General features: G+C 41.7%; 6 non-coding genes across 6 annotated transcripts; 2 read left to right on the top strand and 4 right to left on the bottom strand.

Moving 5' to 3' along the window:
* Window positions 1-10,566: 10,566 nt before the first annotated feature.
* On the bottom strand, window positions 10,567-10,639 carry TRNAA-AGC. Its single transcript has one exon. It is a non-coding gene; the product is annotated as a tRNA-Ala (tRNA).
* A 172-nt stretch (window positions 10,640-10,811) lies between these two features.
* TRNAY-GUA lies at window positions 10,812-10,902 on the bottom strand. Its single transcript is given in 2 exon segments — window positions 10,812-10,847; window positions 10,866-10,902. It is a non-coding gene; the product is annotated as a tRNA-Tyr (tRNA).
* Window positions 10,903-12,331: 1,429 nt separating this feature from the next.
* TRNAY-GUA lies at window positions 12,332-12,425 on the bottom strand. Its single transcript has 2 exons — window positions 12,389-12,425; window positions 12,332-12,367 (listed from the first exon to the last, which is right to left on the bottom strand). It is a non-coding gene; the product is annotated as a tRNA-Tyr (tRNA).
* A 353-nt stretch (window positions 12,426-12,778) lies between these two features.
* Window positions 12,779-12,851, top strand: TRNAR-ACG. The gene has a single exon. It is a non-coding gene; the product is annotated as a tRNA-Arg (tRNA).
* A 4,326-nt stretch (window positions 12,852-17,177) lies between these two features.
* On the bottom strand, window positions 17,178-17,271 carry TRNAY-GUA. The gene is made up of 2 exons: window positions 17,235-17,271; window positions 17,178-17,213 (listed from the first exon to the last, which is right to left on the bottom strand). It is a non-coding gene; the product is annotated as a tRNA-Tyr (tRNA).
* A 353-nt stretch (window positions 17,272-17,624) lies between these two features.
* Window positions 17,625-17,697, top strand: TRNAR-ACG. The gene has a single exon. It is a non-coding gene; the product is annotated as a tRNA-Arg (tRNA).
* The last annotated feature ends 4,894 nt before the right edge of the window (window positions 17,698-22,591 follow it).

Genomic DNA, 22,591 nt, shown 5'->3' on the forward strand with positions numbered 1-22,591 from the left:
TGTCATCCCCCTTCGGAGCTACTGGCGCCCAACTCTCACCTGTGGTTCCAAGAGCTATAGCAGGTACAGCAGCCACACCCCAGGAAAACTGCCTCAGCAGACTGGCCACCCGCAAATTAAGGGGTGTCTACCTCGAGCAGTTTGTTCCTGTGGCCATGCAGGTGACCCAAGCAAGCTCGGTGGGGTGCTTGGAAGTCCATCAGACCGAAATCATTGGCTGCATCCGAGGCCGTCACTGGCCAGCCTGTCTTGTGTCTTGTCTTCTGACTGAAGGCAATCAATTATTTCTTCTTTGTTCAGTATTAAGGGCCTACTATCTACCAGGCACAATGCTGGGTACTGCATTGTTTGCCCTCAAAAAGACTATTGTTGTCACAATGGGAAACTCTGATACAAGTTCCCTCTAGTGAAAAAAAAAGCAGCATAGATTTAGAGCTGCAAGAGACCTTAGAGGCCAAAAAGTTCAACTCTACCCACCCCCATACATACATATTTTATAGATGATCACATTCCTAGTAAGTAAAGATAAAGCCTATCTCTTTTATGAAGGGTATCTAATATGCTGTGTTGGGCATTGAACACCATATATAATGATTATGGCTGATTACTTGCCTTAGCTGGATAATAAAAGAATTGTCCAAATATCTAGGCCATTATTTTGCTTCAGCATAGGTGTTAAGAATAATAGAAATTTCCAGAGGCCACTTGGGAGGCTCACGTGTCTGAGGCAGGATTTGAACCCAGGGCATCTTGACTCTACATCCAAGGATCTAAAAACTAAACAAGTAAAAGGGGGGAGGGGAATCCATATAATCCAGGGATTATATTATGGCATTTTTTCAGTAATAGTTTACAAATCTCTGGCTGAAAAATTTCTTTCCTTTGATAATTTCTCCGTCTGCAAATCTTTTGTTAATGATATTCAGTTCAGGAGAAAGAACCCTAACAAAACCCCGGGATACTACTTACCCATACCTTTAAATATTTCTTGGGTTAATCCATGTGCCAAAAGTCAACAATGACTGACCCATGAACAGATTCTGAAATGGTTGTTGCCTTCACTTAAAAAAAAAAAAAAATCTGGCTCAACTCTATTTTTGGGATTTCTGCCCCCAGCTTATTTTTTTTTTTTCACATATAAAATCAGGATCTGTAGAGAATCTAAGTTTAACCCTTTGAACTGAGGTCCTGCCCTGATATCTCACTGAAGAGTGGAGGTGAATGAACCTGGGTTTTTAAAGGGCCAGCAGATTTTGCTGGAAAGACTTCCAAATTGGGCCTGGTAGTAGACTGCAACATGTGGCCACCAAAATGACTTTTTCAGCCACAGCCACCCATAAAGTCATATCCTAAAGTACAGAAGAGGCTGCCATAAACCACCAATAAAATCACAGGCCTTGAAACATTTGAAAATATTTGAATAGATTTATTAAGCAGGGAATCTAGGTAGTAGAGGGGATAGAGTGCTGATCCTGAAGTCAGGAAGCCTCTTTGTGAGTTCAAATCTGGCCTCAGCTACTTCCTAACTGTGTGACATTGGGCAAGTCACTTCACCCTGTTTGCCTCAGTTCCTCATCTGTAAAATGAACTGGAGAAGGAAATGGCAAACCATTCCAGTATTTCTGCCAAGCCACAAAGAATCAGACATAACTGAAAAATGAAAACATTTAGGCAGATAGGAGACACTGTAGAGAGAGTGTAGAACTAGGAGTCAATATAGATCTGAGCCCAAGTCCTCCCTTATATATTATCTCTATTAATCTCAACGGATCACTTAGCTGCTCAAAGCCTCAGCTTCCCTATCTGTAAAGAAGGGATAATAATAACCAAAGGGTAGTTGCGGGGACCAACTCAGCTTTAATATCTTGGAGCTGCACTAAGACTTTTGGAATATCCTGTATCTGAAGCACATTGTCAAATTTAAAGTATTATATAAATATCAGTGGTCAAAGAGTGGTGATGTTTTTATCCCTAAGCAACTCTCCAAGACTTACTGCTAAGTTATAGAGGAGTAGCAATCTTTGTTGGTGAAGGAGGTGTCCACATAAAAAATGCCACGTCCTTGAAACAGTGGTGTACTTTTTTTTAGTTTAAATTAAAATTTTAATATATGTATATTGCTAAAATTCTTTAGTTTCCACAAAGAAATGGAACATTTTATAAGATACATGATGATGCTATAAATCTAATATGTTGAATACGTGACAATCTTAAAATATTTGTCAAAATTTGTTTTCAATTCATTTTAAGATATTTAAATATGTCTAGTGACCATAAATCTTTAATATTATAAGATACTCAATTGTACTTCTGTTTATCAATACAAACACATTTGAAGTGCCAGTACTATAGTTTTATTTGTGCAAGAGGTGTCTCCACCCACACAGTGGCACCTCATACTTTTCTTTTTTTATATATATTTTATTTTTTAGATTTTCCATGGTTACATGATTCTTGTTTTTACTTTCCCCTTCACCCCTTTTTGCCCCCCCCCCATATCCAACGCACATTTTCACTGGTTTTAACATGTGTGATCAATCAAGACTTATTTACATATTATTGATAGTTGCATTTGTGTGGTTGGTAGTGTCACATCCCCAACCATGTCCGCATCCACCCATGTGTTCAAGCGGCTGTTTTTCTTCTGTGTTTCCACTCCTGCAGTTCTTCCTCTGAATGTGGGTAGCATTCTTTTCCATAAATCCCTCAGAATTGTCCTGGGTCATTGCATTGCTGCTAGTATAGAAGTCCATTACATTCGATTTTACCACAGTGTATCAGTCTCTGTGTACAATGTTCTCCTGGTTCTGCTCCTTTCACTCTGTATCAATTCCTGGAGGTCTTTCCAGTTCACATGGAATTCCTCCAGTTTATTATTCCTTTGAGCACAATAATATTCCATCACCAGCATAAACCACAATTTGTTCAGCCATTCCCCAATTGAAGGGCATCCCTTCATTTTCCAGTTTTTTGCCAAGTGGTGTCCTTTCTTAAATATTCCAGTAACACAGGGAGAGGCAGAAAGAGAAATAGTTTGCTGCAAACACACTGACTTGAGAGCCAGAAGTCTAGGGGTTGAATCTGGCCTTAGCTCTTGCCTGCTTTAGGCAGCCAACCTTGTGGACTTAGTTTCCTCAACTGTAAAAAGAAGGGATTAGACCAGATGGTCTTGAAGATTCTTCTTACAGATCTAAATCTATGATCCCATAAAATGCCAGGCTGAGTTATTTATGCTCACTCTCTAAAATAATGTTTGGGCAGGGGAAGAACTTAGAAGTCATCCAATCCAATCCAATGGACTTCAAACTTTTATGATCCAAGTCAAATATCATTTATTATACCTCTAATATGTACCAGGTAGTGTTTTAAGCCCTGGAGATAGAGGAAATGAAAGGTAAAAGACAGTCCTTTCTCTTAAGAAGATCATAGTATAATGGGGAAAAGACAATATGCCAACAACTATGTGCAGTCATGATATTTGCAGGATAAACTAGAGATAGTAAACAGAAGGAAGGTATTAGCATCAAGGAATTCTGGGAAAGGCTTCTTGTGGAAGGGGAGGGCATTAGCTAGGACTTATCTGAAGCCTGGGAAGCCAGGAAGTATAGATGATGAGGGCAAAAGTCCTAGAGTATTAGGGAGGAAAATGAGCAGGTAACCCCAATATATGTATTTTACTTATATGTAAATTATAATCTTGTGTTACTGTTCTCATAGCTATGTATATTCTAATAAAAGTTTTAATTATTGATTTTTAAATGATCATTTTATAAATTTATGCATTAAAGTATGAACTCAAATTTCTTCAATTAAATACAAAGGCAGCAAAATTAGGGCAGTGGAGCAGTTGGAATTTGGTCAGATGTCTAAGAAGCCAAGGTCATTTTGCCTTTTGTTTTGAACCTGGCCTTTGATGGCTCCAGATGTATGAGGCCAATGATCTTGTCTTAGAGCCTCACTAAAATCCAATTTATGCTCAGTCAAAAGACAATTTATGCGCAGTCACTTGGGCCTTCTCTGAGACCAAGGGACCACCAACCAACTACTCAGGCCACAGGGGAAAGGGTTGAGAAGAGGGCAAGAACATAGTTATCTGGACTGTCTGGGCCTGTGGAGTTAACTCCAGTCATAAAATCAGAATTCTCTGAAACAAATATTTTTGATTGGATATTTCTTCCCTCGAAGGTTCTCCCTCTGGGCCCAGCCCCTCTCTTCCCAATCACTAAGGCTAGGAGAAATTACAGAAAAATAATCTCTTTTGCGGGCAGGGGCAGGGCAAAGGGAAGCCAGCCAAGCCCGCCAGGAAGCATCCTTAGCTAGTGGTCTGGACATTCGTAAAGGTACCCAGTCCCGGCTATCTAAAACAGCAGCCGCAGGGGCCAGAAGCTGAGGTTCCACCAAACGACAGACCTATAACTTCGGGAAACGGAGCGTCCCCAATCTCAGCTCTAGAAATGGCTGAGACCTGTTCAGGCCAGCGGCCCCCACGCATCCCCGTGGGAAGCAATAGGCCATAAACTTTCTTCCCTGGCTTCCCCTCAGCCTTTGAACAGGCTTAGGAGCCTATCCATTAAAGTACAAGGCGGTTGGACCATAACCCCAGGCTCCCGTGCGAGGCTGTCCGAGGCCTCCTCAACTCTTTATTCCCCCTGCCCCCCACGTTACTGTCCGCTCCAGTCACCACAGGGATAGTCTCCCCCTACACCGGCCTCAGGCCCAGCCCCCACTCCTTCGCTTCCGCTGGAGTTTCTACCCCATCCACGACCCCAAATGCGGGGAAGTCCTCCATTCTTTGCACCACTTCAGTAATCCTATGCGCCCTTCAGGTCAAGCTCTAGGTGCACTCTCCTCCCGGTCTTGTCTCACGGTGGGGCTGAAGGGGAGAATACCAAATTCCTCCCAGGCTCTTCCTTTATAGAAGCCGGAAAGGGGACTGCTCAGCGTAGCCCCAGAACAGGGTGGCGCCTCTCCCTCCTCCTCTTTGCTGCCCCTCCCCCCTCAGATTGCCTTAGTGAGCGCCTTGTGAGGGCAGGGGCTGTCCGGTATCAGTTGTTTCCTGGCTCTTAGCACAGCACCTGGCCCAGGGCAACCACTCCAAGAATGTTTACTGAATTTGCCTGGATTTATGGGTTGGGGCCGGTTCCAAGGCGGAAGAAGGGTAAGGGCTGGGCAGTGGTGGGGTTATGTGACTTGCCCAGGATGGCAAACTGGGAAGTGCCTGAGGCCAGATTTGAACTCCGGTCTTCAGATCCAGCTCTATGGGTTCATTCATTTGCATAGCACCTTTCTTGTGGTTCTATATAATAACAAGGAAAGGTCGTTGTAGGGCTCACAGGAAAGAATATTTGTTAAGGAGCACTTAGCACAGGGTCTGGCATCTGGCACACATAGTAGGGCACTAGATACATTCTTATTTTTTTCCCAAGTTGCCAGGCACTACACTAAATGTTTTACAAATATTATCTCATTTGATCCTCACAACAACCCCGGGAGGTGGATTCTATTATTATCCCCATTTTACAGATGAGGGAATTGAGGCAGACAGGTTAAATGACATACCCAGAATTACTCAACCAGGAAGTGGCTGTGGCTGCTTTTGAACTCTTATCTTCCTCACTCAGGGCGCAGGTCTCCAACCACCAAGCCATCAACCTGCCTATTTCCAATCTTCTTTTAGCCAAAGTGCTTGCATGAAAGTCAAAGACCCTCTTCCTTTTTAATTATTGTTTGTGGTCATCTAGACATGAACCAAATTCTGATGTCCCCAGGAGAAATCTTGAGACAGGGCATACTGTCTTATTAAGAAGCCTTGAGAACTGAATCAAGGTTCCAGATCCTGAGCCACTGGTTATATGTGTGTAATCATGTGTCTCCTTGCACTTGTCTGGACTCCTTTTCTTTCTTTCGTTCCCCCACACTTCTCAGCAGGCTCAGTGATCACTCCCTGGTTCCATGGCTTTGGCTAGGATACCCAATCAAAACTCAACAAAAGGGGAAAGAAGACAGGTCAGAACACCAGGATCTGATCCCTAAGAATCAAGCCACTCCTTATCTACCTCCAGAGAAAGAAACTATAAACATAAGTATATATTGTATGGTTTTGTGTGTGAGAGAAATGATGGCCTTCTCTGGTTCAGGGTGGAGAGGGAAGGAGAGAGAAAATTTGGAACTTAAAATATAACCAAAAAAAAGAAATTAATTTTTTTTTAAACTCTTACCTTCTGTCTTGGAGTCAGCCTACCCTTTTCAAGGCAGAAGAGTGGTAAGGGTAGGCAATGAGGGTCAAGTGACTTGCCCAGGGTCACACAGCTGGGAAGTGTCTGAGGCCAAATTTGAACCTAAGATCTCCCATCTCTAGGCCTGACTCTCAATCCACTGAGTACCCAGCTGCCCCTTAGAAATTAAATTTTAAAAGGTAAAAGAATCTAAGAGAGAATGTCTCTATTGTTTGGCATTATTTGTGACTATGGATGTAGGTGGTATAATGGATTGAGAATTGGACTTGGAATCAGGAAAATCTGGGTTTGAATCCAAGTGAATGTGTGATGCTGGGCAAATCACTTACCCTCTCTTAGTCTCAGTAAGATGGGGGGTAATAATACCACCCTACAGAGTTATGGAGATCAAATGAGATAACATATAAAGTGCTTTTCAAATTGTAAAGTCCTATATAAATGCTAGTTGTTATTTTCAAGTTGTTATTCTAGACCAGGGGTCGGCAACCTTTTCGGCTGTGAGAGCCATAAACGCCACATTTTTTAAAATGTAATTTCATGAGAGCCGTACAGTACTCACAGTGCATGCTCCTGTAACAGCGCCTGAAAAAAAAAATTGATTTTATGGCTCCTGCAGAAAGAGCCATACGTTGCCGACCCCTGTTCTAGAGTAACTAATCCATGACTTAGAATCATAGTTATGAGCTCATATGGGCCTGTTTCAATCTTGGAAATTTTTCTCTTTGTTTCATCACTTTACTCAGAGTATGCCCTGAGTATATCAGAACTTAGCTCTTTTTGCCCTTACCTACATTTCTCCTGGGAACCTAGGAATTTCATTCATGTCTAAATCACAACCAAAACATAGAAAGGAAAAAAAGTAGGGAAAAGAGTCCCTAAGCACTCAGGCTAAAAAGAGACCAAAAACAGGGTAGTCTTTATTTAACTCAAATTCAAATCCAAAGGGATTTGAACCTGAACTTAAAACAATCAAGGCATCAGCCTTTCCCTGGACTTACACATTCCCAAGGATTTATAGAGTTCTTCAGGCTTAAAGTACTACCCTTCCTCCTAAAGGAGAATAACTGACTTAAACTCACCTCCTCTGAACTACAGCAGCTAACATGAGTTATGATACAGCTGAAGGGGACAAATGAGGGTTGTTGAGATGTTGCTATTTGTTGTTCTTTTGGATTGGTCTAGGAACTCCCCCACTAGTCCTGGAAGTTCTTTGTTTAGCACAAGAACACCTCTCTTGGCTCTGGAAGAACTAGTCCTGTTACTGCTTTATCTGATGCAAAGTCCCTGCCTTCTTATGGCCTCCTCCTTTAGCCTTGGGAGGATGTCTGGCTGTTGGATCCATGGGGCCTTGGAGGATTTTTTGGTTTATTGAAGAGACTTCATGGACACACAGACATCTTCCTGGAGTTCATTCTGATTTTGTATGTAAGTATTTTTTCTTTATAGATAGCTCTTTCTCTAGCTTAGAATCTATCCTCCACTGTTGTTCAGTCATTTTTTTCAGTCATATCCAATCCTTCATGACTCCATTTGGAGTTTTCTTGGCAAAGATATTGGAGTGATTTGCCATTTTCTTCTCCAGCTCATTTTACAAATGAGAAACTAAGGCAAACAGGGCTAAGTAACTTGCCCTGGGTCACACAGCTAGGAAGTATTTGAGATCAGATTTGAACTCACAAAGAAGAGGCTTCCTGGCCTAGAGCCACCTAGCTGCTCCTTGGGATTTATCCATTGTCCCCTCTGAAACTCCAAGGCCAAGGGTATAATTTACCAAATTAGGGTAAGTGTAGGTCCATCAATACCATGGTCCATTTTTCCCTACTGTCTTTTCTTTTTGTTTCTTGATATCCTAATTCCTAATTTTTTCCGCTGGCCCATTGTTCTCAAAGCTCTCCCATTAAGGGAAAAAAAAAAGTTGATCTTTTACTTTATAGAGCCTCCTCTCTAAACCCAGCAGTTCTGCCAAAAAATCCTTTCAGCTGGTTACCACTGCCTGTCCTTTACATTACCTATTTATCCTGACCAGAAAGTCCCTTCTCCCTACCAGCTGTCCCTTACTTCTCTTCTAGGGAGTCAGCACATATTCAGGACAATCTTCCTTATGCCCTAGGTAAATTGCTTGTCTTTCAAAATACCACATTTATATATTATGTAACTAATTCACATTCAAAGGCCTCTCTTCTTCATGGTACTCAAACAACAATCCCCTTTTTCTTAAAAGGAGTTTTAAATAAAATAATAATTGGAGGCTGGATGAAGAAACTGAGGCCTGCAGAGGTTAAGTGAATTTCCTCAAGGTCACACAGTAGTAAACAGCCAAGCTGAGATTCTAACTTCAATTCCATTCAATTTAATTTAATACATATTTATTAAGAGCCTACTAGGTGACAGGTACCTAGCTAAACCCTGAAGATCCAAAAAAAGGCAAAAGACAACCCTTGCCCTCAAGGAGCTCACAACTCAGCAGGGGAGACAATATACAAAGCAAATTCTATACAGGATAATCAGAAATAAATCACAGAGGGAAGGCACTGTAATTAAGAGGAGTTGGGGAAGGCTTGCTGTAGAATGTGGTATTTTAATTCAAAAGAAGCCAGGGAGGCCAGGAGTCAGGGCAGAGGAGGGAGGGAGTTACAGGCATAGAGAGAGCCAGAAAAAAGTCCAGAGCCAAGAAATGGAGAGTCTTATTCATGAAACAATGTCACTGGATTGAAGAGTGCTTGTTGGAAGGAGTAAGGTGGAAGAAGACTGGAAAGGCAGGAGGGGCTCTAGGTTCTGAAAGGCTTCACGCTGCATATTTGTTCCAGGAGGCAATAAGAAGCCACTGGCATTTATTGGGAGGGTGGGAGTGGGATTTGATCTGACCTGTGCTTTAGAAAAATCCTTGTAGTGGCTGAAGAGGATGAAATGGAGTGGGGAGAGGCTTGAGGCAGCCAGTGCAATAGAGTGACCTATAGCAATGGCAGTGTCAGGACAGAGAAGGGGACAGCTTCCATTTGGGGGAGTGGAAGATGGGGAGAGGGGTGTAGGATGACTTCTAGATTGTGAGCCTGATGGCCTGGGGGGGGGGGGGTGTAGTTCTCTACAGCCATAGGGAAAGTAGGAGGTCTAAGGATTTAGGGGAAAATAGGATGTTACATTTGGGGCATATTTCAGTCTTCTGCTGGACATCTAATTCTGAGATATCTGAAGGGCAGTTGGAGATGCAGGATTGGAGGTGAGCAGAAAGATTGGGCCAGAAAGATTAGATCTGAGAATCATTTACATAGAGAGGACATTTAAATCCATGGGAGTTCATGAAATCAATCAACAAGCAGAGAGGGAGAGGAGAGCCCAGGACAGACCCCCGAGGGACACCTATGGATATACCTGGAGGACCAGACCCAATCATTTTCCCATCAGACTTTTGTTACCCTATGTCTCTAGAAGTGTCATCCTTTTTCTCTGTTTTTGTCTTCTTTCATCTCAATTTCCCTCCTTTCTCCCTTAATTGATCATAAAATATATGAAGCATATATTTTAGTATTTATCATTTTCTGGGTTATACAAACTAGAGGTGGAAAAGAATTGGGGCCCTCTCATCCACTCTCTTTGTCGATAAGGAAAGTGCTTTGTCCAGTCACTTAGGGAATGAGAAAGGCAGAATAAATTTAATATTTTATCTTTTTTTCTTAAAGTATAATATAAAACTATATTCAGTTTTTTTTCACTTCAATGGCTACTGAATCCACATAGGTTTTTTTTTTTAAAGGTTCCCTATTCATCTTGGTTCTTTCAGTTATTAATTCAATTCAATAAACATGTATTATGGGCCTTTTATGTACAGGGGCTGGGTAAAGCACAACCTTGGGCAAGTCCCTTAGCTTAGGGGTGGGAGGCCCCAACTCCAGCCTGTTGTGTCCCAAGATCACAAGCTGGTGGGTGATCAGAAAAGAGCCTGGGTTACAGTGGGTGAGGGGGGCAAGTGAGAGGGGCCAGAAAAGGGAAAGAGGTGAGGTGGGAATCGAATGTGAAATTTGTCACCATCCCAGGAGATTTTTTTCTAGCACTGAACTATCAGGAGCCAATGTGTACTGCCACACTCTCCCCACTCCCACCCCGCATGCCAATTATTTCCTGTTTATCTTGTCCATCTCTTGCTTCTTGTTTGTTTATTTATTCGTTTGTTTATTTCCATGTGGTCTCCCCAGTTAGCGTGTAAGTTCCTTTATTCTCCAACAAAAATGCAAGGACAGTGCCAATTGTAAAGTTGGTGAAATAGGGAGTAAAGTGATGCTGTTTGGATCACAGAATGGGAAGATTAATGTGGAAAGGGGAAAAAAAGGGTAACTGGAGAATGCGGGCATCGATCCCGCTACCTCTCGCATGCTAAGCGAGCGCTCTACCATTTGAGCTAATTCCCCTCCTGGAGGAGCACTTTTTAGCACTTCCCCTAGGGAGCGCTGACAGCGGCTCTGATTGACAATTCAATAACCCAAGTTTCCATCCTGCTTAATACTTTCTCTTTCCTCCGGAACTAAGTCACGCCAAACTTTTTTTCTAAAAGCAGAAACTTTTAGTCAAAAAGTGAGCTTCTCCTTCGAGCCGGAATCGAACCAGCGACCTAAGGATAGCCAGGGATGTGTACCTCTACAGTCCTCCGCTCTACCAGCTGAGCTATCGAAGGAAGCTGCAAAGACTCGCCCAGGACGGCGCCATAAAGCAGCTACACCGCCGCTGCCTCCTCTCCTCACATGCCGCCCGCCTGCCAGTGTTTCTGCTAGCTCTCGGAGAGGAAAATACTTCCACCCCCTCTCCCCTTTCTTCTCTCACCTTCCCGCAGCACCATCCAGATATCTCTAATGGATCCTGGGGTAGCTTTTCACAAACTTTCTCTGGCCGCGGCCAGGCCGAGCCGAGCGCCTGTCCCAGGAACCCTGAAGGTGGGACGGTCGGAGAGGTTGCTGGGGAGGGGAGGGGGCTTTTAGTCTGGAGAGGGCTCTTATTCTGGAGTGTGGATTTATCCAGCCAAGGGGATTTCAAGTAAAAGGATTGTGCTTAAAAACAAAGCACCTCGTGGGGACCCCGCCCAGAGACTTCCCCCCCCCCCCCCAAGCCGGCGAAAGGCCTTGCTTTGCATCCTTCCTTCCCCCGTTCTCGGTTCATACTCACCTTCCTTACTCTCCTAGGCTTTTTCTTTATCTCTGTCTTCCTGACTTTTTCTCTATTTCCATCTGTCTTGTCTCTTTTCTCTCTGACTTTTCCTGTTTGGTCTCTTCCTTCTATCATTGCCTCTTTCTCTCATCTGTCTCTTCTTTCTCTCACTGCCTTTTTCTTCACCCTATCTCCTTCCCTGTTTTTTTCCTCTTCGTCTATTATATTTCTGTCTTCCTTTCTTCCTCTGCCTCTTTTGTCTTTTTATTCTATCATTGCCCCTTTCTCCGTTTCTTCTCTTTCTTGCCTTCTCTATTTCTTATTTCTCCTCGTCTCTCCCATTTCTTTCTCTCTAGCAGTCTTCCCTTTGCCCATTTCTTCTTTCTGTCTCGTTTCTGTAGCTGATTGTTTCCCCTCTTCTCTTTGTCTCTTTTCTCCTTGTTTCTCTCTAGCTGTTTCTTCTAGGTTCTTACTTTTTCTTTCTTTCTGGCTCTGCCACTAGCTCTCATAGAGGTAGCCCTGATCAACCTTTTATATATTTTTTTCATTGATCAAGTACAGTATTCCCCCTATCCCCCCGAAAACAAAAGGAAATCCAAACACCAGGAACAAATATGCACTGCTTCGTTTTAGAGCGTCCCAGCGCTTCTTTGGAGTGGAGGGAACTCTAAGGTTTCTTGGTCTACTGAAGCTTCGAACTCCATTCCACAGCTATGCACTGCTGGGACCCTACAGACCCTGCCCCAAAGGGTCTTATATTCTACTGGGAAAGTATGTTCGTACCCAGACTAGTAACTAAAAGTCTTTTGAGAAAATGCTCCCTTGCCCTCAAGGTGCTTATATTCCACAGGGGAAGTATTTACAAATACACAGACAAGTAAATATAAGGGTTATCCGGCAAGGTTTATTTCAATTTGAAATCTCTACAGTTGCATAGAGTGGAAGGGGTAAAAAAAACTGTCTCCTTCGAGCCGGAGTCGAACCAGCGACCTAAGGATGTCTCGCACAAGCGTTTCTCACTACAGTCCTCCGCTCTACCAGCTGAGCTATCGAAGGAACACAGAAGCTCCTTGCGCCCCCGTGAGACTCAACACTTAACAGCGGGGGTGACAAGTTTCTTTCGTCTGGAAAGGTTTGTCTCTTTGCGCTTGCGTACATCCTACTCGCTACCAAGACTTGAAAGACTAACCTAAACCAAGATCCCAGTCCTGCGCAGGTGTCCACCGAGGCTGTTGGCCAGATCCTGGCTCCACTCTGACCACTACTCTCTTTCCCGACCCCACCCACAGCGGCTGCAGCTCAGCGCACGAACCCACCCAAGTCATGCTGTAAACTCATTGGTAGATAGGACGTTCCACTCCCGCCCTTCTAGACCTTGTGTAGACGCCCTCCCCCGCCCGCTTTCGGGAGGGCCAGTGGCGCAATGGATAACGCGTCTGACTACGGATCAGAAGATTGTAGGTTCGACTCCTACCTGGCTCGTTTTTGTATTGTTGGTTTTTTTGGGTGGGGGTGGCCAGGGAATGGTATTTTTGGAAGGGTGAGGTGGGATGGCGTGTTTGGACGATCACCATTTTCGTTTATTTCTTCTTCCAACTACATAGGACAATTAAAATATACGCCACAATACTATTCTATATGGCCCTAGATCACACTAATTAATGACTTTTGTAAAGTGCTCCACAGCAGGCGCTTTACAAGCATTTGCTCTCTGGCCGATCTAGCCAACCTTGATTCTGCGTGGACCAATCAGCGATCGATATTCTGTATAGCTGCAGAAGGCTTAGGCCTCCAATCTTATACTCTCAGGCCTGATCCCCAAAATCAGATAACAAGACTAATTAATAGAAGTTCCGTTCTGGAGAAGCTCATTTCTCTTTGGGAGAGCATTAGTAGCAGATGTTTTTTGTTCCCGTGATATCAAATCTGAACTTTCCTCTTCAACTTCTCCCTGTGGTCCCTAGTTTTGCCTTCTCAGGCAAAATTCAGATCTAATCTCTTCCTCACAACTGTTTTGGTTGACTTGAACTATTGGGAACTCTAATTAGTCTTTCTGTCTTTGATGACCATCCATCCTTGAATTTAATTTTTGGTGAAACAATCTTTAACACTGCAGAAATTTTGGAGTGGAGTATATGAAAGGGTATGCTGTGGTGTTTACTACTAACAAGCAACCTTGCAATGACTCACATGGTATATACATTTGTAAATAGGATTCCAGATTTTTTTTTTTTGCCTTTACATACTTTGTCTTAGTTTTGTGGTAAATGACATGAATTTTATGTTAAGAATAAATTCGTTTTCCTGAGACCTATATAGAAGGTTTTTTTAACCATCAGGTTCTGAAAGTGGAATGAAATTTTACAGATGTTTAAAATTCACATAATTTAAAAGTAGCTTAGTTTTTTTTTTATCTCATTTGTTTATATCACAATTTAAGATTTTCTGTTTCCTGTAAACTGATGCTGATTAACATTATCTTTGCTTTTAAAAGCAGAAATTGGTAAACCAGGCTTCTCTTTTCCATACTAAACATCATTAAAATTCAACTGATCATACTCCAGACCATTCTGGTTGCCCCTCTCTGATTCTCTGCTCTAGCTTCCTTTACCTCCTGCCACTATCCTGACTCAAAGTTGACTGCATTTCTGAACTCGACCCTTGAGTCTCTTGCCCTGGTATCAGATCACATTCATTCATGCCTTGCCAAACTCTAACCCTGGATTACCCACACCCTTCACCTTCTGCACTTCCACCCTAAATTTAGCTGCCAAGGAAGGCTAGAAGTCACAGAGTTTGTGTAGACTGGCTCCATTACACATTTGAGTTATAGAAGCTAAATTTGGCCTTCATTGCTATGGAGCAATATGTTTATTCTTCCCTGAATGACTATCAGGCTCTCTGATGTTGCTATTTTAAGCCTTCTCTTCAACCTATCTTCTCTGCTCCCCGGTTTTATCCCCTTCCCCTCTTCCTCATGAGGAAATACCTCCAGACAAAATGGAAGCCACCTGTCCTGAGTTCTCCCTTACTTCCTACCTTAAAACTCCTCCACATAATTCACTGCATCATTCCTCTGCTCCATTCTCGGAGCAAGAACTGGCCTTTCTTACCAAGGCCAAAGACTTTGCTAGTACTCCTTGGTCTCATTTTTTTTAAAAGGATTTCCTCCTGGAGTTTTTCCTCACCCTCTCTCATCTTCATTATCTCCTGGCTGCTTCCCCATTGACTCAAAAATTACCTGGTTTCTCCTCTCTCCCGCCAAAACCTTCATTTGACCTGCCATCTCTTGTAATTTGTTCATGATGTAATCTTTTTATATCTAGGTCATGTATCTGTTTGAAACCTATTTTGCTGTATAGTTTGAAATACTGGTCTAAGCCCAATTTTAACTGTTTTAGAGTTTTCACAGTCATTTTTATTGAATACTGAGTCCTTAGACCAATAGATGGGATCTTTTGATATAGTGAACACTAAGCTATGCTCATTCACTTCATCTGTTCCCCTGATCAATCATTTTAATCAGTATCAGATAGTTTTTGTTGATTCCAATTTTGTAGTATAGTTTGACAGCTGGCACTGCTAGGACCCCCTCCATCTTGGATTTTTTTCATTATTCCCTTTGAGAGTCTTAACCTCAAGACCTGCTGCTGGTTCTTTCAAGTAGATGCTAAGTGACTGAATTCTGTCTCCATCCTAAGCTTTCTCTGCACAAAATGAAACTCTGACCTTTCTCCTTTAAGAGACATATGGTGGAATTTTATTAGCTGAGACACCAAAAAATAAAACAAAATCTCCAAGCCAAAAAGAAATAGGTTTATTGATTGAGAAAAGGCCAGCTTCTCAATAAAGGCAGATTCTGGTTAGAAACCAAATACCTCAAGTCTTGTACAGCCCAAACTTGTGCTAAAGACACAATAATCTTCAGAGATGTTTAAACTTACTTCTTATCCAATAATCAAATAAAATCAGCAAAAACCCAGAGTAAAGGAGAAGTGAAGAAAAATCAGATAATACATGGAAAAAAATTCAATGATACTGGGGTGTAGAAAAACTTCACATAATATAGCATGGGTCTAGAGAAGTGTCAGAAAAACTGGATATAATTCTGCATGCTGTGATCTTTTGTTAGAAATTATTATTTTTCAGAAATAATTGATTACTTATTAGATTCCAAAATGACTGAATTACAAAAAATACTTCAGAAAAAATCATATATCTTCTAATGATGATTTCACATTTGCAGACATAAAGACAAAACAAACATCATCCCTTCCCCCATAATCTTATGTGAAAGAGAATTTAAACTCCTTTTGTTTATTTTAACTTAACCAATCAAGAACTTGGAATCCCTCACCTTTCACACTTAGTAAGAACCTTTTACTGGAAAAGAAAATTCATACCCTAAAAGACCACAAGCACTGCCCCATAGGCAGAGAGCTAATGTAAGGAGTAAAATTGTGGTTGGACTGATTATTTAAGAGTTTGGACTCCAGGAATTAATTACTTAATTCCAAATGAATTATACAAGTCAGAATGACTTTTATGGTAGTTTATTTATAAATAGAAAGAATGAAAGCAAGGAGAGAGAGAGAGAGAGAGAGAGAGAGAGAGAGAGAGAGAGAGAGAGAGAGAGAGAGAGAGAGAGAGAGAGAGAGAGAAAGAGAGAAAATATTACTCCAGCCTGGTCCAAACCAGGCAGGACTTCAGAGACCTTAGCAAGGGGGACATAGATGTTAACTAAACAAAGCTTCTAGTCATGAGGCCTTCTCCAAGTGCCTCCAGAAAAGTCAAGGAAAGGGAGTCCATCTTTTTACTCACCCACATAGCAGTCCAAGGGAAGCAGTCTGAAGTCTCAAGCCCAAGCTCTTCCAAGGCTAAGTTCAAAGGGGGGAAAAACCTACTCACAGGAAGTTACCATCATATTTAAAGACAGTTTTTTGTTTTATTTCCTGTGTCTACCTTCCACTTCTACATGGACCAATAGCAGTTTTAACTTTGCTTCAGACTGCCCAGGGGGCAGTCAGTAGTTTTTGATTTCTTACTCACTAGCACACGTGAGTCATAGGCCCCCCACCCCCACCCCCATACACACACACTTAAGGATTAAGTGGAGGTGTATATGTTCCTGTTGGCTAAAATCTAAAGAATAATAGGGGAGAGTTAATCCCATCTTCACACAGATGAGTGGAGAAAATTGCATATAAGCAGGAACCTCTGGGACCCTGGAGTGTTCTTTTATGGTCTTTTGCNGTTTCCCCTCTTCTCTTTGTCTCTTTTCTCCTTGTTTCTCTCTAGCTGTTTCTTCTAGGTTCTTACTTTTTCTTTCTTTCTGGCTCTGCCACTAGCTCTCATAGAGGTAGCCCTGATCAACCTTTTATATATTTTTTTCATTGATCAAGTACAGTATTCCCCCTATCCCCCCGAAAACAAAAGGAAATCCAAACACCAGGAACAAATATGCACTGCTTCGTTTTAGAGCGTCCCCCCGCTTCTTTGGAGTGGAGGGAACTCTAAGGTTTCTTGGTCTACTGAAGCTTCGAACTCCATTCCACAGCTATGCACTGCTGGGACCCTACAGACCCTGCCCCAAAGGGTCTTATATTCTACTGGGAAAGTATGTTCGTACCCAGACTAGTAACTAAAAGTCTTTTGAGAAAATGCTCCCTTGCCCTCAAGGTGCTTATATTCCACAGGGGAAGTATTTACAAATACACAGACAAGTAAATATAAGGGTTATCCGGCAAGGTTTATTTCAATTTGAAATCTCTACAGTTGCATAGAGTGGAAGGGGTAAAAAAAACTGTCTCCTTCGAGCCGGAGTCGAACCAGCGACCTAAGGATGTCTCGCACAAGCGTTTCTCACTACAGTCCTCCGCTCTACCAGCTGAGCTATCGAAGGAACACAGAAGCTCCTTGCGCCCCCGTGAGACTCAACACTTAACAGCGGGGGTGACAAGTTTCTTTCGTCTGGAAAGGTTTGTCTCTTTGCGCTTGCGTACATCCTGCTCGCTACCAAGACTTGAAAGACTAACCTAAACCAAGATCCCAGTCCTGCGCAGGTGTCCACCGAGGCTGTTGGCCAGATCCTGGCTCCACTCTGACCACTACTCTCTTTCCCGACCCCACCCACAGCGGCTGCAGCTCAGCGCACGAACCCACCCAAGTCATGCTGTAAACTCATTGGTAGATAGGACGTTCCACTCCCGCCCTTCTAGACCTTGTGTAGACGCCCTCCCCCGCCCGCTTTCGGGAGGGCCAGTGGCGCAATGGATAACGCGTCTGACTACGGATCAGAAGATTGTAGGTTCGACTCCTACCTGGCTCGTTTTTGTATTGTTGGTTTTTTTGGGTGGGGGTGGCCAGGGAATGGTATTTTTGGAAGGGTGAGGTGGGATGGCGTGTTTGGACGATCACCATTTTCGTTTATTTCTTCTTCCAACTACATAGGACAATTAAAATATACGCCACAATACTATTCTATATGGCCCTAGATCACACTAATTAATGACTTTTGTAAAGTGCTCCACAGCAGGCGCTTTACAAGCATTTGCTCTCTGGCCGATCTAGCCAACCTTGATTCTGCGTGGACCAATCAGCGATCGATATTCTGTATAGCTGCAGAAGGCTTAGGCCTCCAATCTTATACTCTCAGGCCTGATCCCCAAAATCAGATAACAAGACTAATTAATAGAAGTTCCGTTCTGGAGAAGCTCATTTCTCTTTGGGAGAGCATTAGTAGCAGATGTTTTTTGTTCCCGTGATATCAAATCTGAACTTTCCTCTTCAACTTCTCCCTGTGGTCCCTAGTTTTGCCTTCTCAGGCAAAATTCAGATCTAATCTCTTCCTCACAACTGTTTTGGTTGACTTGAACTATTGGGAACTCTAATTAGTCTTTCTGTCTTTGATGACCATCCATCCTTGAATTTAATTTTTGGTGAAACAATCTTTAACACTGCAGAAATTTTGGAGTGGAGTATATGAAAGGGTATGCTGTGGTGTTTACTACTAACAAGCAACCTTGCAATGACTCACATGGTATATACATTTGTAAATAGGATTCCAGATTTTTTTTTTTTTGCCTTTACATACTTTGTCTTAGTTTTGTGGTAAATGACATGAATTTTATGTTAAGAATAAATTCGTTTTCCTGAGACCTATATAGAAGGTTTTTTTAACCATCAGGTTCTGAAAGTGGAATGAAATTTTACAGATGTTTAAAATTCACATAATTTAAAAGTAGCTTAGTTTTTTTTTATCTCATTTGTTTATATCACAATTTAAGATTTTCTGTTTCCTGTAAACTGATGCTGATTAACATTATCTTTGCTTTTAAAAGCAGAAATTGGTAAACCAGGCTTCTCTTTTCCATACTAAACATCATTAAAATTCAACTGATCATACTCCAGACCATTCTGGTTGCCCCTCTCTGATTCTCTGCTCTAGCTTCCTTTACCTCCTGCCACTATCCTGACTCAAAGTTGACTGCATTTCTGAACTCGACCCTTGAGTCTCTTGCCCTGGTATCAGATCACATTCATTCATGCCTTGCCAAACTCTAACCCTGGATTACCCACACCCTTCACCTTCTGCACTTCCACCCTAAATTTAGCTGCCAAGGAAGGCTAGAAGTCACAGAGTTTGTGTAGACTGGCTCCATTACACATTTGAGTTATAGAAGCTAAATTTGGCCTTCATTGCTATGGAGCAATATGTTTATTCTTCCCTGAATGACTATCAGGCTCTCTGATGTTGCTATTTTAAGCCTTCTCTTCAACCTATCTTCTCTGCTCCCCGGTTTTATCCCCTTCCCCTCTTCCTCATGAGGAAATACCTCCAGACAAAATGGAAGCCACCTGTCCTGAGTTCTCCCTTACTTCCTACCTTAAAACTCCTCCACATAATTCACTGCATCATTCCTCTGCTCCATTCTCGGAGCAAGAACTGGCCTTTCTTACCAAGGCCAAAGACTTTGCTAGTACTCCTTGGTCTCATTTTTTTTAAAAGGATTTCCTCCTGGAGTTTTTCCTCACCCTCTCTCATCTTCATTATCTCCTGGCTGCTTCCCCACTGACTCAAAAATTACCTGGTTTCTCCTCTCTCCCGCCAAAACCTTCATTTGACCTGCCATCTCTTGTAATTTGTTCATGATGTAATCTTTTTATATCTAGGTCATGTATCTGTTTGAAACCTATTTTGCTGTATAGTTTGAAATACTGGTCTAAGCCCAATTTTAACTGTTTTAGAGTTTTCACAGTCATTTTTATTGAATACTGAGTCCTTAGACCAATAGATGGGATCTTTTGATATAGTGAACACTAAGCTATGCTCATTCACTTCATCTGTTCCCCTGATCAATCATTTTAATCAGTATCAGATAGTTTTTGTTGATTCCAATTTTGTAGTATAGTTTGACAGCTGGCACTGCTAGGACCCCCTCCATCTTGGATTTTTTTCATTATTCCCTTTGAGAGTCTTAACCTCAAGACCTGCTGCTGGTTCTTTCAAGTAGATGCTAAGTGACTGAATTCTGTCTCCATCCTAAGCTTTCTCTGCACAAAATGAAACTCTGACCTTTCTCCTTTAAGAGACATATGGTGGAATTTTATTAGCTGAGACACCAAAAAATAAAACAAAATCTCCAAGCCAAAAAGAAATAGGTTTATTGATTGAGAAAAGGCCAGCTTCTCAATAAAGGCAGATTCTGGTTAGAAACCAAATACCTCAAGTCTTGTACAGCCCAAACTTGTGCTAAAGACACAATAATCTTCAGAGATGTTTAAACTTACTTCTTATCCAATAATCAAATAAAATCAGCAAAAACCCAGAGTAAAGGAGAAGTGAAGAAAAATCAGATAATACATGGAAAAAAATTCAATGATACTGGGGTGTAGAAAAACTTCACATAATATAGCATGGGTCTAGAGAAGTGTCAGAAAAACTGGATATAATTCTGCATGCTGTGATCTTTTGTTAGAAATTATTATTTTTCAGAAATAATTGATTACTTATTAGATTCCAAAATGACTGAATTACAAAAAATACTTCAGAAAAAATCATATATCTTCTAATGATGATTTCACATTTGCAGACATAAAGACAAAACAAACATCATCCCTTCCCCCATAATCTTATGTGAAAGAGAATTTAAACTCCTTTTGTTTATTTTAACTTAACCAATCAAGAACTTGGAATCCCTCACCTTTCACACTTAGTAAGAACCTTTTACTGGAAAAGAAAATTCATACCCTAAAAGACCACAAGCACTGCCCCATAGGCAGAGAGCTAATGTAAGGAGTAAAATTGTGGTTGGACTGATTATTTAAGAGTTTGGACTCCAGGAATTAATTACTTAATTCCAAATGAATTATACAAGTCAGAATGACTTTTATGGTAGTTTATTTATAAATAGAAAGAATGAAAGCAAGGAGAGAGAGAGAGAGAGAGAGAGAGAGAGAGAGAGAGAGAGAGAGAGAGAGAGAGAGAGAGAGAGAGAGAGAGAGAGAAAGAGAGAAAATATTACTCCAGCCTGGTCCAAACCAGGCAGGACTTCAGAGACCTTAGCAAGGGGGACATAGATGTTAACTAAACAAAGCTTCTAGTCATGAGGCCTTCTCCAAGTGCCTCCAGAAAAGTCAAGGAAAGGGAGTCCATCTTTTTACTCACCCACATAGCAGTCCAAGGGAAGCAGTCTGAAGTCTCAAGCCCAAGCTCTTCCAAGGCTAAGTTCAAAGGGGGGAAAAACCTACTCACAGGAAGTTACCATCATATTTAAAGACAGTTTTTTGTTTTATTTCCTGTGTCTACCTTCCACTTCTACATGGACCAATAGCAGTTTTAACTTTGCTTCAGACTGCCCAGGGGGCAGTCAGTAGTTTTTGATTTCTTACTCACTAGCACACGTGAGTCATAGGCCCCCCACCCCCACCCCCATACACACACACTTAAGGATTAAGTGGAGGTGTATATGTTCCTGTTGGCTAAAATCTAAAGAATAATAGGGGAGAGTTAATCCCATCTTCACACAGATGAGTGGAGAAAATTGCATATAAGCAGGAACCTCTGGGACCCTGGAGTGTTCTTTTATGGTCTTTTGCCTTGTGGGCATGAGCTCTGGTGAGATTCTTTTTGGGCTTTTGGCTCCTTGGGGGAGTGAGCTCTTGGATGGCTTAAAGTCTTGCAGCTTCAGATTTTGGCTTCCTAATTTGGATTTTGGATTCTGATGAAGATTTGGCTTTCTGTGGGTGACTAGAGCTGAAGAGGGATGCTTACTTGGGTGAGACTCTTGCCTCCTTGGAGTGAGAGACTGCCCTTTGTGGCTCAGCTTCTTTAGCATTGGTCTTTTGTCGTTGAAATGCCTAGCTGGAGATACTTTCATGGGCTGGTAAGATTCACATTCTTGGTCTGGAGGCACTCAGACCTGGATTTAGGGTATTTTTAGCTAGGCAGTATTTTATACCTCCTTCCTACATTTCCCTCTCTTATTATCACTATTTAGCAGTAATAAAGCTGCTAACAGTCTCATGACTTAATATTTAATTATTATTATAAATGGCAACCACAACTTTTTAAAATTCTTATATCTGTCAAACCCATCTTAATTATTACACTTATTTATATTTTATAAAATATTTCATGATGAGCCTCAGGGTCTTCTTTACCCCCACTCCCACCTTCTTTTAAATAGTTCCCTTTCAAAGAACTGACCTATCTCTTCCTATTGAGCCCCCAATCAACGGACATTCCTTGTTGCTATCTCATATCAGTGTTTGGCATCTGTCTGATCTGGCTTCTTGGGTTGTTTTAGGGATGGGGAAGAGGATACTTCCTGATGAATCAAGAGCCTATTCTACCAGCAAATTTGGAGTGTAGCAGGGAACATAACAGATGCAGGCACAGAAGGGTCCATAAAGGAGTTATTTTTATCACATATTTGTTACATAAATATATAGTAACATAGATGAGCAAAATATTCTTGTTAGAATAATTTACACTTGACAAATATAACTGTCAGATTTTGTTGCTTTCTGTGTTATTTGGAATTTTGGGGGTTCTTTTGAGGGTTATCTGGGGTTTATTTGAGTTTTAAATATTTAGATATATGACAAACTTCCCTTAGACGTTTAGGGGACTTGGAAACTACATTTCCCATGATCCCTCTTGTAATACAGGTAGACAGGAAGTGTGATTTCTTAAAAGAATAGTATAAGACAGTCATTGG

This window comes from Gracilinanus agilis, chromosome 1, assembly GCF_016433145.1.
Source record: "Gracilinanus agilis isolate LMUSP501 chromosome 1, AgileGrace, whole genome shotgun sequence".
Lineage (NCBI taxonomy): Eukaryota > Metazoa > Chordata > Mammalia > Didelphimorphia > Didelphidae > Gracilinanus > Gracilinanus agilis.